Source organism: Halichoerus grypus, chromosome 11 (assembly GCF_964656455.1).
Source record: "Halichoerus grypus chromosome 11, mHalGry1.hap1.1, whole genome shotgun sequence".
NCBI lineage: Eukaryota > Metazoa > Chordata > Mammalia > Carnivora > Phocidae > Halichoerus > Halichoerus grypus.
Window position 1 is genome coordinate 93925488 of NC_135722.1, and position 13611 is coordinate 93939098.

At 41.3% G+C, this 13611-nt stretch overlaps 1 long non-coding RNA gene across 1 annotated transcript in view; it reads left to right on the forward strand.

The window, feature by feature from the left end:
• The first annotated feature begins 218 nt into the window (after positions 1-218).
• Positions 219-13611, forward strand: part of LOC118540810 (uncharacterized) — a 206467-nt gene continuing 193074 nt past the window's right edge. Inside the window, exon 1 of the long non-coding RNA XR_013442559.1 lies at positions 219-313. This is a non-coding gene — a long non-coding RNA (uncharacterized LOC118540810). The remainder of the gene's footprint in view (positions 314-13611) is intronic.

Consider the following 13611-nt stretch of genomic DNA (forward strand, 5'->3'; position numbering starts at 1 on the left):
TAAATTCTGGAGTGAGGAGTTAAATTATTCTGGAAGCCCTGCCAGTTTTTGATTTGCCATTGTCTCTGCCTCTTCGTTGCCTTTGAATGGGACCCTTGATACGGGGCTTTCAGAGACCAGCCGGTGCTGATGGGGTCCGTGACTTGACGATGGCGCCTGCTCGTTCCCGTTGTGTTCTGTCTGAGGCATGCTTTTCTTTCCTTTTTGGGAGGCAGAGAGCACTGGGCAGAGGTTGCACTTGGCACATTGCAACGCCGTTGTCACTGCTGTGGCTGTTACTCCCCTCGGCGAGCGCCAAGGAGCAAACAGGACGGTGGGTCACCTCGCCAGCTATTTAGCACTATTTCCCTTCTCCCTCTCAACCTCGTTAGGATTTTTTTCTTTCTTAAGTGACAGGGTGTGTTGGAGGGGTGGGGGGAGGGGGGTGTCCCTGAGCCTCCCTCTCTACCCCTGCTTTATCTTGCTAGGGACCTGGGCTATCCTCCTTTCTAGCACCTCTCCTCATTTGAAAGCTTGCTAGACTCACTGCCCGTGTCTGCAACTCTGCGTTCAGGCTCCGTGGTGGTGGTGGTGGTGGTGGTGGTAGTGGTGGTGGTGGTGCGGTGGGGGGGATGGGGGAGTGGGGGGGAAGGGAGGTGTTCTCTTTGAGGGTTATTTCCACATTGCTCCACTTCTGTAGCTACCTGACAGATTAAAAGGGGTAAAATTATTGCTTGAGCCATTTTGTCTAGGAAGAAAGAAAACAAATTGCTCTGTAGAGTGGCAGTCCCCAGAAGAGGAATAAATAGCAGAGGGAAATAAGGTGATACTATGTTGTAGCTCCTGCCACAGCTCGCTGCAAATGCATGTCTTCAGGTGAGACTTTCTGTTTTGTTTACAGAGTTAGAGGAGGTTGTTAACTTCCAGGATGTGTGCCATACCTTGTCTGAAAATAGTTTCGATTCTAGCTAGAAGTGCTGAGGAAAGAAAATGCAGCTTTTCGTGCCCCAGAAAAGAGGGAAAAATCACAGATAACATCAGATACAGAGTACACCCTTCCATTTTGAAATTATCCATATTCACAAGTGAGTCAGATCAGCTGTTACTTATACCTCTCTCTTTCTGCGTGTGTATTCAAGTTAGCAATATTTTGATGTCCTTGAAAACTGTAAGGAAAGCATTGTTTTTCAAAAGGGTTTTTTTTTTTTTGAGGTTTCTGCAAAATGAGATAAAAGAATTCTTTCTGTTGCTTCAGATTGTTAGCACAGAATACATCCAGAGAAAGTTACCACAGATAGATACAACACATACAATTAAAAAAATGCACGTGCACACACACTCCAGAACAAACCGCCCAATGTTAACATCCAGACGTGAATTTAAATCAAAATAATTTTATCTGTTATGGAGGAGAATTAATCTTCATATATGCTTCTCTGTAGCTGAATACTTCCCCCCTCCTCTTTTTATCACTATTTTATTAGCTTCTTTCATAAAAGCCACTGAAATGGACAAAGAACTCTACTGTATACTTAATTTAAGTTCTACTTGCAGTTGTTAAAATGGAGCATGGATCAAATATGTCATAAACTCTGATTTGTCACCAGGTATTTCCTTTTAGTTCAGCTTAATGCATTTCAATGATGTCAAGGAAACATATATACCTAGAGGCACTCCCATCCCTAATTATGCAGGTGGATACATTAGTAGTCTATAATTTCACATAGATTTGGGAGTTAAACAGAAAAAAAAAAAAAAAGAAAAGAAAAGAAAACCAGGAAAAGGTGCCGATATTTGTAGCCAGCGAGTTGCGTGATCCAGGTGCTGGAGTATTTGCATGTCTTTCCACCTTTGTTCCTTCAGAGGCGTTGAGGGGCTCAGCTATTGCTGACTAATTGATAGTTGTAGTAACCGCTATAGGCTCCTTAGATTAGAAATGCATGCAGACGTGGGTCTCGATTCAAACACTAAGGAACGCACACCCTCACTTACTTACAGGCAGAAAGTCTTCATACTAATAGAGGTGTGATGGAGATAGCAGGACATAAAACAGAAGAGAGAGAAAGAGAGAGAGAGGGAGAGAGAGAGAGATGGCTGGCTGGCAGCAAGTATGCCCCTGCAAATAATTCTAAAATGCGTTTGCAAAATGCAGAAGGCTTCAGCACCATCCAACAATTCAGACACCCTTTTTATTTCTTCTCTGCGGGACGCCTCCATCCAGACTATTCGCAAAAACACGGAAAAGGTGAGAGCCCTGCCATCTTACTCAGAATTCATCTGATTTCCTTTTTTCCCCCCTGCCTTGTATTCCTCAATCCATTGTCCATGCATCCGATGGCAGCCGCCCTTGCTCTTGAATGCAAGTGTCACAGCAGGAGCAGAAAGAGGATTGAGGGAAGCCATTGTCAAAGCCACGGTCGGTCAGCTATTGTTTCTTGCTTTCACTGCTCTGCTTTTTTTTTTTTTTTCCTGAGGCTTTCCCTTACTAGTGGCCTCTGTCCAGGAGGAGGGAGAAAATTGCAAGAGTTCATAGAGTAGTCGAGTGAAGCCGTTTTTATGGCACACTGTTTGATAAACAGCTCAGCGATCCAGTCCACGAAATTAGGAGATAAAGCAAGAGTGGAGGGCTCTGGTGGGAGTGCGAGGGGGGTGGTCTGGGGAGATTGTTTGCTCCATACTAGATGCCAAAGGCAGTTTCTTTGCAAGGACTTCTGTGGTGGTATTTGTTTTCTGCTGCATTTTTGGTTTTAAAAAATCATGAGAAAAGTCTTATTCATCTGTCAAGCTTCCCATTTGTTTATTTTTGTTCAGTTCAACAACTAGATGGAAATTTTAAGCAAGGCCAGATCTGCTGTTTGTGATTTGCTCAAATGTTGGAATCAGTTCAGCCTGAAATCAGTGATTGTCTTTTTCAGATCATTTAAGCTTGCATGTGAAATGTGTGTGGTAACTTTCCAATGTACATTACAAAAAAAAAAAAAAAAAGAGAGAGAGAGAGATGCTTTTGACCATCATTGGTGTGGCTATAAATTTTAGGATTATGTTATTTTGCACCTTAACCAGAGAGCTGTTCTTTTGGGCGACATTTATGCAAAAGTGATTATCTGCTGGACAACTCCTCTGATAACTCCCAAACTTTTCAAAGGTTACAGAGGCACATGCTCAAGTAGATTTTTAGGAAAGTATTTCAAATGGCCATTGGACATAAGCATGAAAATGCTAGGAATTTTTTTCCAGCAACTTTAACTTCATGTAATCTATATTTCTTCAGCTGAATAAAAGTGATTAACACTGATTCCACATAGAATCAGAAAGCAGATTAAATTTGAATTCCATATTCAAGCAATTTTGCCAAAAAACAAACAAACTTGCAAATTTTATAAACTTAGTTGCAGTGTAGAAAAATCATGTCTATAATTGATTCTCCACGGTTTTCTTCCTTCTAAATATTGTACTATCTATACTTACGTAGAAAAATTATTCCAAATTGATCACTTCTTTCCCCCCCTCAAGCCATCTAACTTCTCACATGAGCCTGGGACTCTTCACTATTATCAGAAGTTGCTAAAACTCAGCATTTCAATCCTAAACTGTATTTTAAGCAGAGGAAGAAAATTTTTCTTTCAAGGCACCATTCCATTTTATAACACATGTTGGTGGATTGATGTTCAATATGAGCTCATAATTTCTTTCTTTTCCAAATAATGATTGTAGTCTGTCTGTGAATATGGGGGAGAATAACTTTTGGGCTCCCTAAGAAAACACCTTAAATTAGAAGTGTGAGGATCCATGTGTATTAACAGCTACTTTGGCACCCTGCAAATAAATTCCCCCCCCTCTCTGTTCTCACTGCCTTGATTTAGGGAACTTGGGCCCAGCCACCCTGCCTCCTTCTTTTGTGAAGGAACATTTTGAAATGTCTATAGAAAGCAAACTTCTCGAAGAAATGCAGAACAGGGCATGGTTTGAATGCAAGTCTGAATTTAATTGCGGCCACCCTGGTAGCACACTGTTTAATTTCCAACACACATCTACATGATCCTTACAGCAACTCGGGGCCAGGAATTGTGAGCAAGGAAAATTTATCTGTGATAAAGTTACATATCTTTTGCCAAGGAACAGTCACTTGGGATTGATTCAAAAGTCAAATTTAAATAAATGTTCCCAAAGCCTTTGTGTATGGGGAAGTTGGTATTGCTAACATCTTCGGAGTGTTTTGAGCCACGAGGAATGGAGAGCCCCATCTTCTGACCAATCTACTTGGGCGGAATGTGAAGTTAGGGGCAAATGGCTGAAATATTACAAGGCCAGCTAGGATTTCCACTTTAAAATGCTGAAGACAAAGAGGTTAATGAAAAGCTCAGGGTCTCTATGATGGAAGTGGTATAAACAAGTTCCTTCTGCACTCCAAACAGTGGTTCTCCAAGGAGCCGGAAGGAACACTTAGTCCCTTAGTCCCATGGGAGAACAGACTTGGAGGGAACCCCATCTTTTAGCCTGTGCCCCCTGCAGATATTTAATTTCTGCTGGATCAACTTAAAAGGAACAACTGCTCTTGTGGCCAAGGTCAGTCCCCAGATATTTTAAAGGCACAAGTTCAAGTTCAACCATTAATCCAAATATTTTACACAACTGTCTAGAGTTGTTCCAGTAGATACAAAACTTGCAAAATCATACAGAAGACCTAACCTGGACATTTCTGAAAAAATGAAAACCCCATCTTTAATATTTTACATATTGAACACAATGTGGTTAAAAGATTATTTGTGCCTTTTATCTTCTGGGCCTTAAAAATACAAATCTTTAAAAAACAAAGGGAAGAATAGTATCTTTTGGCATTTTGGAAGAATACCTTACTAAGAAGCAAGGAAAAGATCACATATATGTCTGTGTAAATGATATAAAAGGATGTAGCTGTTCTACTTCTATTTGCCCACAGGCCCTCAGGCTGATTTAATATAACCACTAAAATGGCAGGGGATGGCCCAAAATGCTAAATCATGTTCAATCCCCTCATTAACTCCAAACATTTTCATTCAACTGAAATTTTTTTTTTTTTTTTCCAAAAGCTTATGGTTTGTTGAGACTCTACAGTTAAGTTACAGACACACCTCTCAGGGTCATCACCTTTTAAATCCTTTTGGATTTCTTTTTTCTCTTCTAAATTTGGAGGACAGTTGTGCTATCCCTTTCTGAATGAATAGCACACCTCCTTCTACCTAACTGTATGAGGCCTTCAGAGATAAATTTGCTCATTTAACTTCCTTTGTGACATAGGGTTCTAAGTACTCATAAGAAGTATAAAACATATTAGCAAAATGAAGACTCTCTACTGTGCTAATCAACCAGCACAACAAACTGTTCTTGTTGCATTTTGGGAAGCAAATAGAAAGCTCCTAATGGTTTGTTAAATTAGCAAAGAGGTGGCATTTGGATATGATGTTTTATGTTCAGGAGTTGGGTTTAAAAATAAGCGAATGTGGAGAATGAGGATGCCATTTACAAAGGATGCTTTGACTGAGCTCTATTTTCTCCCCAGATTTATTTTTCTGGGGTGGGGGGGAGGTGTGTACTATTTCACTTATATAGACTTGCTAGGCTAACTGCAGATGTTTGGGATTTCCTCGAAAAATAATTACATTATTTTGACAGTTGACATTTTAAGCACAGCATAAGAATCCTAAGAATATTTTAGGAGAAGTTACGTGGTAATCCAAGGCTTCCCCCCGCCCACATTCATTTAATGTGAAGTTCTATGTAAAAGAAACACTGATGATGTGGAGAAAATCTGTCCTCTACCCACTTCTCTGAGAGTAGATCTGAAAGGATGAGAAAAGGATATGTAATATTATATATACATATCCGTGAATATGTAATCCATAAAATGCCTACTCCAGGACTGTTGGCTCGAAAGTTTGTGGGAGGGTATTAAAAGGGATGTCTCAGATTAGCCGTCCTTCAAACAGCGAGTGATATTGTAAGGCCTCTCTAACATTCTTCAATCCCTTTTACAAGTCTCCATCACTTTGGGCCCTCTCACCCTTCCCTCCTCAACTCCAGCGACTGGCAAGGTAGGACTGAAATAAAGCCCGACAGGAAACATCAGTGCCATTTGCCCAGTGAAACCAGGTCATCCAAGCATCCAAGAACTCATAGAATAAATGTAATTTATTCATGTTGTTTAACCTCTTAAAGGAAACCGGTTATTGTCCTTGTTGAAAAACTTTTTTCCCCCCAAATGCTCAACTCATTTGATCATCACAATCTAATTTGTCTTTATACTCTTGAAAGGAGTGACTTTTTTCCCCTGACATACATAAGGGGATACTGAGGACCAGAGAGAGCTTTGGCTTACCCAAGGTTGAGAAACCCATAGTGCTGGATCAGTGGACCAAAGTGAAGAAACTAAGCTTCCTACTTCAGCTCCTTGTGCCTGCGCTCATCACTTTGCACGGTTACTCTTGAGATCTCAGAGCAATTCTGGGCTGGTTAGTAGGATCCAAGACCTAGCCTGCCCTTAAAAACTGACAATCAAAGAGGAAAGTTGTTTCAGTAAGATGCACTTTGCTGGTTTTAGGGACCTATTTCCTGGTAAAGAGAATCAATCTTTCTGTACATTGGAGACATTTAAGATAGTTTTGAATTTCCCTTTCTTTTCATGTAAAGCATTAACAAAGCAGAACATGGGAACATTAGAATGGATCATATTAGAAGAGTTGAAACTTCTCAAAATGGTTTCCGCCCCCCTCCCCCCACTACTTGCTCATCTGGGAAATGACCTAAAATGGCACCTCAGTGTGGTGATCTTCACTGGGGCCCATCCTTCCCTGATGAGGACTCGTTCTTTTGGATAGGCCTTCCACTTCATTTTGTACCAGTGAAATTTGGTGGTATGGATAATCAGTTAGAATCACTTAAGCCCAGACTCGTGGTTTTTTTTTTTTTTTTTTTCTGGTATCCGATTTTACAGGACGAATCTGAACCAGGGCCTCAATTCTTGACTTCATTTCATTCTTCTTGATGGAGCCTTAAAACACGGCATTACGGCTAATCACACAAATGACCTCACTGTAGAAAGACAATCATCTATCCTTGCTCATAGAAATTGAGAGTAATCATGACTCTGGGGACTTTTAAATAAAATCATAAAATGTGAATTCAAGTTCACCAATATCCCTATGTCTTTTATCTTAAATAAGATGTGCAGGGTCATTATTTTTTGCCTCTGAGTAATTTCACACACAAACCTATCAGGAAAGAAACTCTAAGATTTTTTGACATGTCTGCTGTTTTGATGGCAACCATGCTTTCTGTCCCTCCTCTCATTCGGTGTGCTATGACCAATGTTGAACTTGTTCTTTTTATTTAACTCAAGTTAATGTGATTTCCCAACTTCTAGAAAAATGGTTTCTCAGGGGTGACTCACTAGCCAACAGTGTTTTGAATGATGGTTTCAGCTAAGTTGTGCCTAAGCTTTCAAAATGGTTGGGCAATTTATAAACTTGTAAAAGGTTATTTGTGTTATTTTATTTAAATATGGAGAAGAAGAGAGACTTTATCATGTTTATGCTTTTAAAAAACATGGTAATTATTATTACTGTGTAAAAAAAACATACTATGCATTGTTTTCATAACTTTTAATAATAAGGTGCAGTTGAGTGGATGCCCATAAATATCTTGATATTTTGGTGTATTTTTTAAAAACAAAATTTCAAATATTTCAAAATTTCAAAACTCTTCAGTTGTGGATAAAGTAATGTTAAAAGTTTTCATTATCTGGTAGGCCTATGTACTATGAACACATTGAACAGTGATCCAACCCTCAGCTTTGAATGGAACTTGTTACATAAGTAGGCATTACTTTTGATTTTCCTGAGAATTTTATTTCTGTGTCCCCTCTATTTTTTTTTTTCTTTTTTACTCCTGAACAAGATTAATATGACACATGCCAATCTTGTGAATATATTGGGACAACTGGAGAGGAGCAAAATGGCTGGTATTTGGCTGGATAAATAAGCTAGAAATTAGAACAGTGATAGATCCTTGTTTTTGGTGACTTGACTTGAAATACCAGGATAGATACAGGACAATGGCTAGGGTTGGGGCGTAGCCATGAAAGGCTCAATCTGTCCTTTCCTGGAAACACAACTGAGAAGGGCACTGCATCCTCTCAACTTATTCTGGAACATTCCATAAGACTATGTCAATTGACAAATATTTGCTGAATGCTTGTGCTCAGTCCAAGGCTGGAGGAGGTGTCAAAATGTAAGAGTGGTAAAAGATACAGTGAGGATCCCTGCAAAGAAACAACAGTACATTCAGTTTAGTTGTTCTAGAACATTGGCGAGTGGAGCTATTTGTCAGACACTGTGCCATATGCCACAGGTAAGAAAGAGAGAAAAATATGGTTCGGACCCCTAATGGTGTTACAGTCTTAGTTAAGGACGTGGACTCCTTAATAGATAGTTTCAGTAAAAAGTGGTATATGCCGTGTGCTGTGGTGAAGCAAGGCATTGCCACTTCTTAGAGCTGGGAAAAGCTGACTAGGAGATGATGTCTAATTTGAACTTTGAAGATTTATTTAGTGGTCACTAAAATTCTGCACTCTTGTTTGGTGCTGGGGATTCAAAGAAAGGTAAGACAGTATCTATCTTTGAGGAGATCACGGTTTAATTTAGTCAACAAACAGGTCAGGAAACTCAGCACACACTCACATAACACACACACGCAAACACACACACAGAGTGCAATAGGGTGTAACTATAACAGACTTAAACAATTATGTAGGAGACCAAAAGAAAGACCTGTAGCTTTTTGGAGGGAGTCAAGGAAGGTAGCCTACCCAAACTGTTGGTCAGTAGATTAGCACTGTGAATAGAATGATACGAAGGTGCAGAGGAGAGAACAGCTAATTCTGCCTGGAAGAGGGGAGGAATTGGTGAAGACTTCATGGAAGAGTTGGCATTGGCTTGACATTGAAAGTTAAGTGGGATTTTTTTCAGGTAGGGTTAATGATATGAGAACAGAAGGGAATTCCAGGGTGAAATGGCATGAATCAGGGAAGGGGGCTGTGAGAGGGTATGGTGTGTCTAGGGCAACAAGGTCTAGTTGGTTTGTCTGGAACCTCCTGGGCCTGGAAGAAATTGGAGGAAATCAGGTCAGGAAAGTGGCCTGGAGCCATGTGAAAGCCAGGTTAAAGAACCCGTTGTTTGTTCCTGAAAGGCAGTGAGGAGCCGTTATTACTGGAAATTTTGAAAAGTAATTTGGGCAATAGAGGGAGAAAGGATTGGAGAGGAGGAAGTTTAAAATGATGGTGCTCAACAGTGATGGGCAATATATCAGAAAAATCTGGGAAGCTTTTGCAAAATACACAGGCTGTTTTTTTTCCCCTCCCTAGTCTTCTGTCTTTTCCCTCACCTCAACCAAGTTTCTGATCTGATACAGGGTGATGGGAAGGTAAATGAGGATATTTTGAAAAGTTTGCTAGGTGATACTGATACATCATGCCCTCCACCATTGCATTAACTCACTCAAGAGATGTTCGTGGAAGGCTGAGGCAATGTAGATGAGGGAGGATGATCTCAGCGATGCACATAAATTGGGATTAATAGGATGGATTGGAGGTGGGTATGTTGGAGAGGAAACATGATAAATACTTGAGTATCTAGTGTAAACAACTGAGAAACCATGAACTGAAATGAGTCCAAGGAGAGGAGCAGCATCTTTGGACAAGATCATGGATTCAACTTGATACCTGTAGAATTTGAGGTCCCTGTAGGCAGTTAGTAACAGAAGAAGCTGGAGTTCAAGAAAGCTTACAAGCATACATACCTGAGTCAATTATGAAGCAATAGAAAATACCATATAGTGTTTTAAAAAGGCAACAAAAACCCAGAGACAAGGGAGATTTGTATTGGCTGGAACAGATGGATAAGTCTTCATGAAGAAGTAGAACTTGAGTTGCATCTCAAAGCATTAATAGAAAATTCAACTTCAAGAAATGAGATTAAAAATGGAGATCATCGGGGTGCCTGGGTGGCTCAGTTGTTTTGCGTCTGCCTTTGGCTCAGGTCATGATCCCAGGGTCCTGGGATCGAGCCCCACATCGGGCTCCCTGCTCAGCGGGAGGCCTGCTTCTCCCTCTCCCACTCCCCCTGCTTGTGTTCCTGCTCTCGCTATCTCTTTCTGTCAAATAAATAAAATCTTAAAAAAATAAAAAATAAAAAAATAAAAATGGAGATCATTTGCAAAAAAGTATGGAAGAGAGAAAGAAAAATGGTGTTTCAAGAGGGCAGAACAGTAATATAAATGGCTTAATAATAAAACTTAATACACTCTCATTTATTTCTCATTCTTAGCTGGAGCCATTATTATTTGCAATTTATAGATGAAGAAATAAGTTCAGAGAGGTTAAACAAATGACCCAAATAGTTCCAAGGGAAACAGTGTGCCTTGACTCTAGAGCCTTTACAGTCTTGTTCTGATCCATTAGGTTGTGTGTCCTTAAAAGCAGGGTTCATTTCTTACGTATTCTTAAATACCTTCTGGCTAGTGGTAGCCTGAAAATAGAATAGACTCTCAATAACTATTTGCTGAATTAAACTTCACAACTTTTTTGTGCATCAGTTTAATTATTTGTCATCTATACTTAAGGCTAAACATGGAACGTAACATTGTAGGACCAAAAAGTACCATGATGATTTTCTAATCCAGTCAGCTCATGTTATAAGGGAACAAGTTAAGTCTCGGGAGAGGAAGTAACTTACCTAGAATTTCACATCCATGTCACATCTCATATCATAAAATCTCACATCTCCTATTGGCAGAGTGAATCAAGACCTCCATCTCCAATCCTTCTTCAACTCGGGCTTATCTCGCATACCATTGAATCCAAGAGAGTCATATGTGCAAAGTGTGAGGCTGTCCTCCCTCCCCTGAGCTCTACAGAGTTAGATGGGAATGAGACATGTGGATAGGACATAGAAGGTTATTTGATAGGTAAGATCTTTGACTATCTTTTTAATTATTCAGTCTAGTCATTGTATTTAATGGCTTGAATAAGAGAAGGATGATGCAGAATTCAGACATGGCATTTAATGAGCAATTCTTCTGAGAAAAGAACAGCAAGTAAAAGGTTAAGGGAGGTAGTAAATGTTTCAGTGTGTTTGGTGTTGGATGCTATGGAGTCACCTTTGATTTGCTATTTTTTAAAATGGAAAAAATGTAGTCTCACCTGCTCGGGACAGATGAGGAGAAATACCATCCCCAGGCTGGAGAACTGACAAGGGAGTGGTGTGAGCCTTGGTGGAAAGGGTCCAGGGCTGGGATCCAGGACCTCTGAGGGCACTAGCAGGCTGTGAGATTTGGGGGCTCTCCCAGGTTCCTCATCTGTAAATGAGAGGATTAGATGAGATTTGTCTAGCTTTTGTTTGTCACTTGCCCCTTCTCAACTAAACCCCTTCCCAAAGCTGATGAGCCCCTCCTTCCCAGCAAGGGAAATAAAGAAATAACTTGAGTCTGCTCTACACCACCATGAATGTTGGTTCCTAAGGCTGAGCAGAGTCTCTGGGGCTGCATGAGCATTGAGTGGCCGACTCTTTACTCAGCCAACACCACAAGGGTCCAGGTGGCCTCTCTGGTCCCATCAGCCTGATCTTCTAGGCCCATCCCCATCAGCCTGTCCTCCGGGCTGGACTCTACTTCTGGCCTTCTGTGCTTTACCTCAACTATACGTTCTTGATGATGACCATTTGTTGATCTCACTCTTCATCTGCTTCTCCCATCCTGCCCCTCACGTTACATCCCTTTGATTTTTTAATGTATTTTTTCTTTAAAATTTTTTACTTTTTAATTAACATATCATGAAACTGACTTATTTGCGTATACATTTCTATGAATTTTAACACAGCTATAGATTCATGTAATCATCACCAAAAGCAAGATCCAGAACAGTTTCAACAACTCCAAAACATTCTTTCATGCTATTCCTTTGTAGTCATACCTTGCTCTCACCCCTTGTCCCTGACAATGCTGAGATGTTGAAAATCTTGTATAAATGAAATCATGCAAATAGAGCTTTTTGAGAAAGGCTTCTTTCACTCAGTATAATGCCCTTGGGGTTCATCCACATTGTTGTATGTATCCATAATTTACACTTTTTTTTTTTTTTAATGTTGAGTGGTTTTCTGTTCTATGGATATATATACCACATTTATTTTATACATTCACTGGTAGTAGGACATTTGGATCGTTCCCAGTTTGGGGTGATGACAGACAAAGCTGCTATAAATATCTATGTATGAGTGTTTGCGTGAGCCTAAGTTTTCTCTTCTCTAGGGTAAATCCCCAGGCCGGGGAGTGCTGGGTTGACTCCCTTCATAGGGATTTGCCTCCCATTTAGGAGCCTCAGTTGGCCCTACCCTGGAACTCCTGATGCTGCGTTCATACTTGCTGCCTTCCTTCTTCCTCAGATGAGCAGGCCCGTCTGCCAGTGTACTGCTGGCTCCATGTTCTTCCATCCCACCCCACTTTCTGGCTAGGAGCTCCCAGCAGGTGATAAGACTAGAGCCCGTTTTCCTTAGTCTAAGTCTCTTCGGGCTCTGGATTTGCCCGGAATCAGATTATTGCACCAGTGCTATAGTACCCTCTGCTGGCTGATTGGCAAAGCTGGGTTCCAGCCTGTGCTGAGGGTGAAGTGGTAGGTGCAGGGGCAGAAGGACAAGTAAGTCGGGGAGGGAGGTAGTTGTGGCACGCTACCATTGTGGTGACAGCCTGACAAGGACACTTCATGTATTTGATGCTACACATATAGATAAATGCTGTAATATTTTTGTGGAACCCTACAATATTGTGCTTGTCTTCTCAATTGTAGGCAAAGATGGGCTGTCTGGAAAGCTGGACTCAGCCTGGAGCCTGCTACCCAGATTGCTATTTTGTGAAGACTTCCGCATACAAATGACTCAGATGGAAACATGCAGAAATGATCTTGGAGGGCCATCTGGTCCTTGCTGGTTCTAAAAGCTTCATTCAGCCTGGTGGATGGATCCAGTACAAAAGATAGTGAGGGCCCTTCACTGAGGTTTAAATATGCTCCACGGACCGAGGCAAGCGGCTGACTTTAGAACTAGCTGATGCGGATGCTCGGGGGCCAACTGATGGCGCCTCCCCCTTCTAGGTCCGTGGAAGTCTGGTGAATGTTTAATTGATGATCATGCAGTTGCATGGAGGCTTCGAAACACACACACACGCACACACACACACACAGTTTTGCGTCATCGGGGAGCATGTGTTAATTTGTCTGGGTGTCTGAAACGAGTGGGAATGAGGCTGACCCAGCAGGTCAGGCAGTGAGGTCTGTCAGAGCCATGGGATCATGGTGATGTGTCATATTTAATCCGTGAGGACAGTGCTGCCAACCTTGCATTTTGGACAGTGGTGCCGATGGGCTTGCCGTGGGCACTCACTGGCTGCTTGCCTTTTGACCTGAGGTATGGCTGTGTGTTCTGTGGCCAAGGGACGGGGAGTGTCTCCTTGCTGGGAGGCTACCAGGCTTGGACGGGGTTGGAATCCTATGCTCTCAGCCTCATCTGCAGGCTCTGACGGAGTCCAGAAGAGACTGGCGTGTGGTGAGAG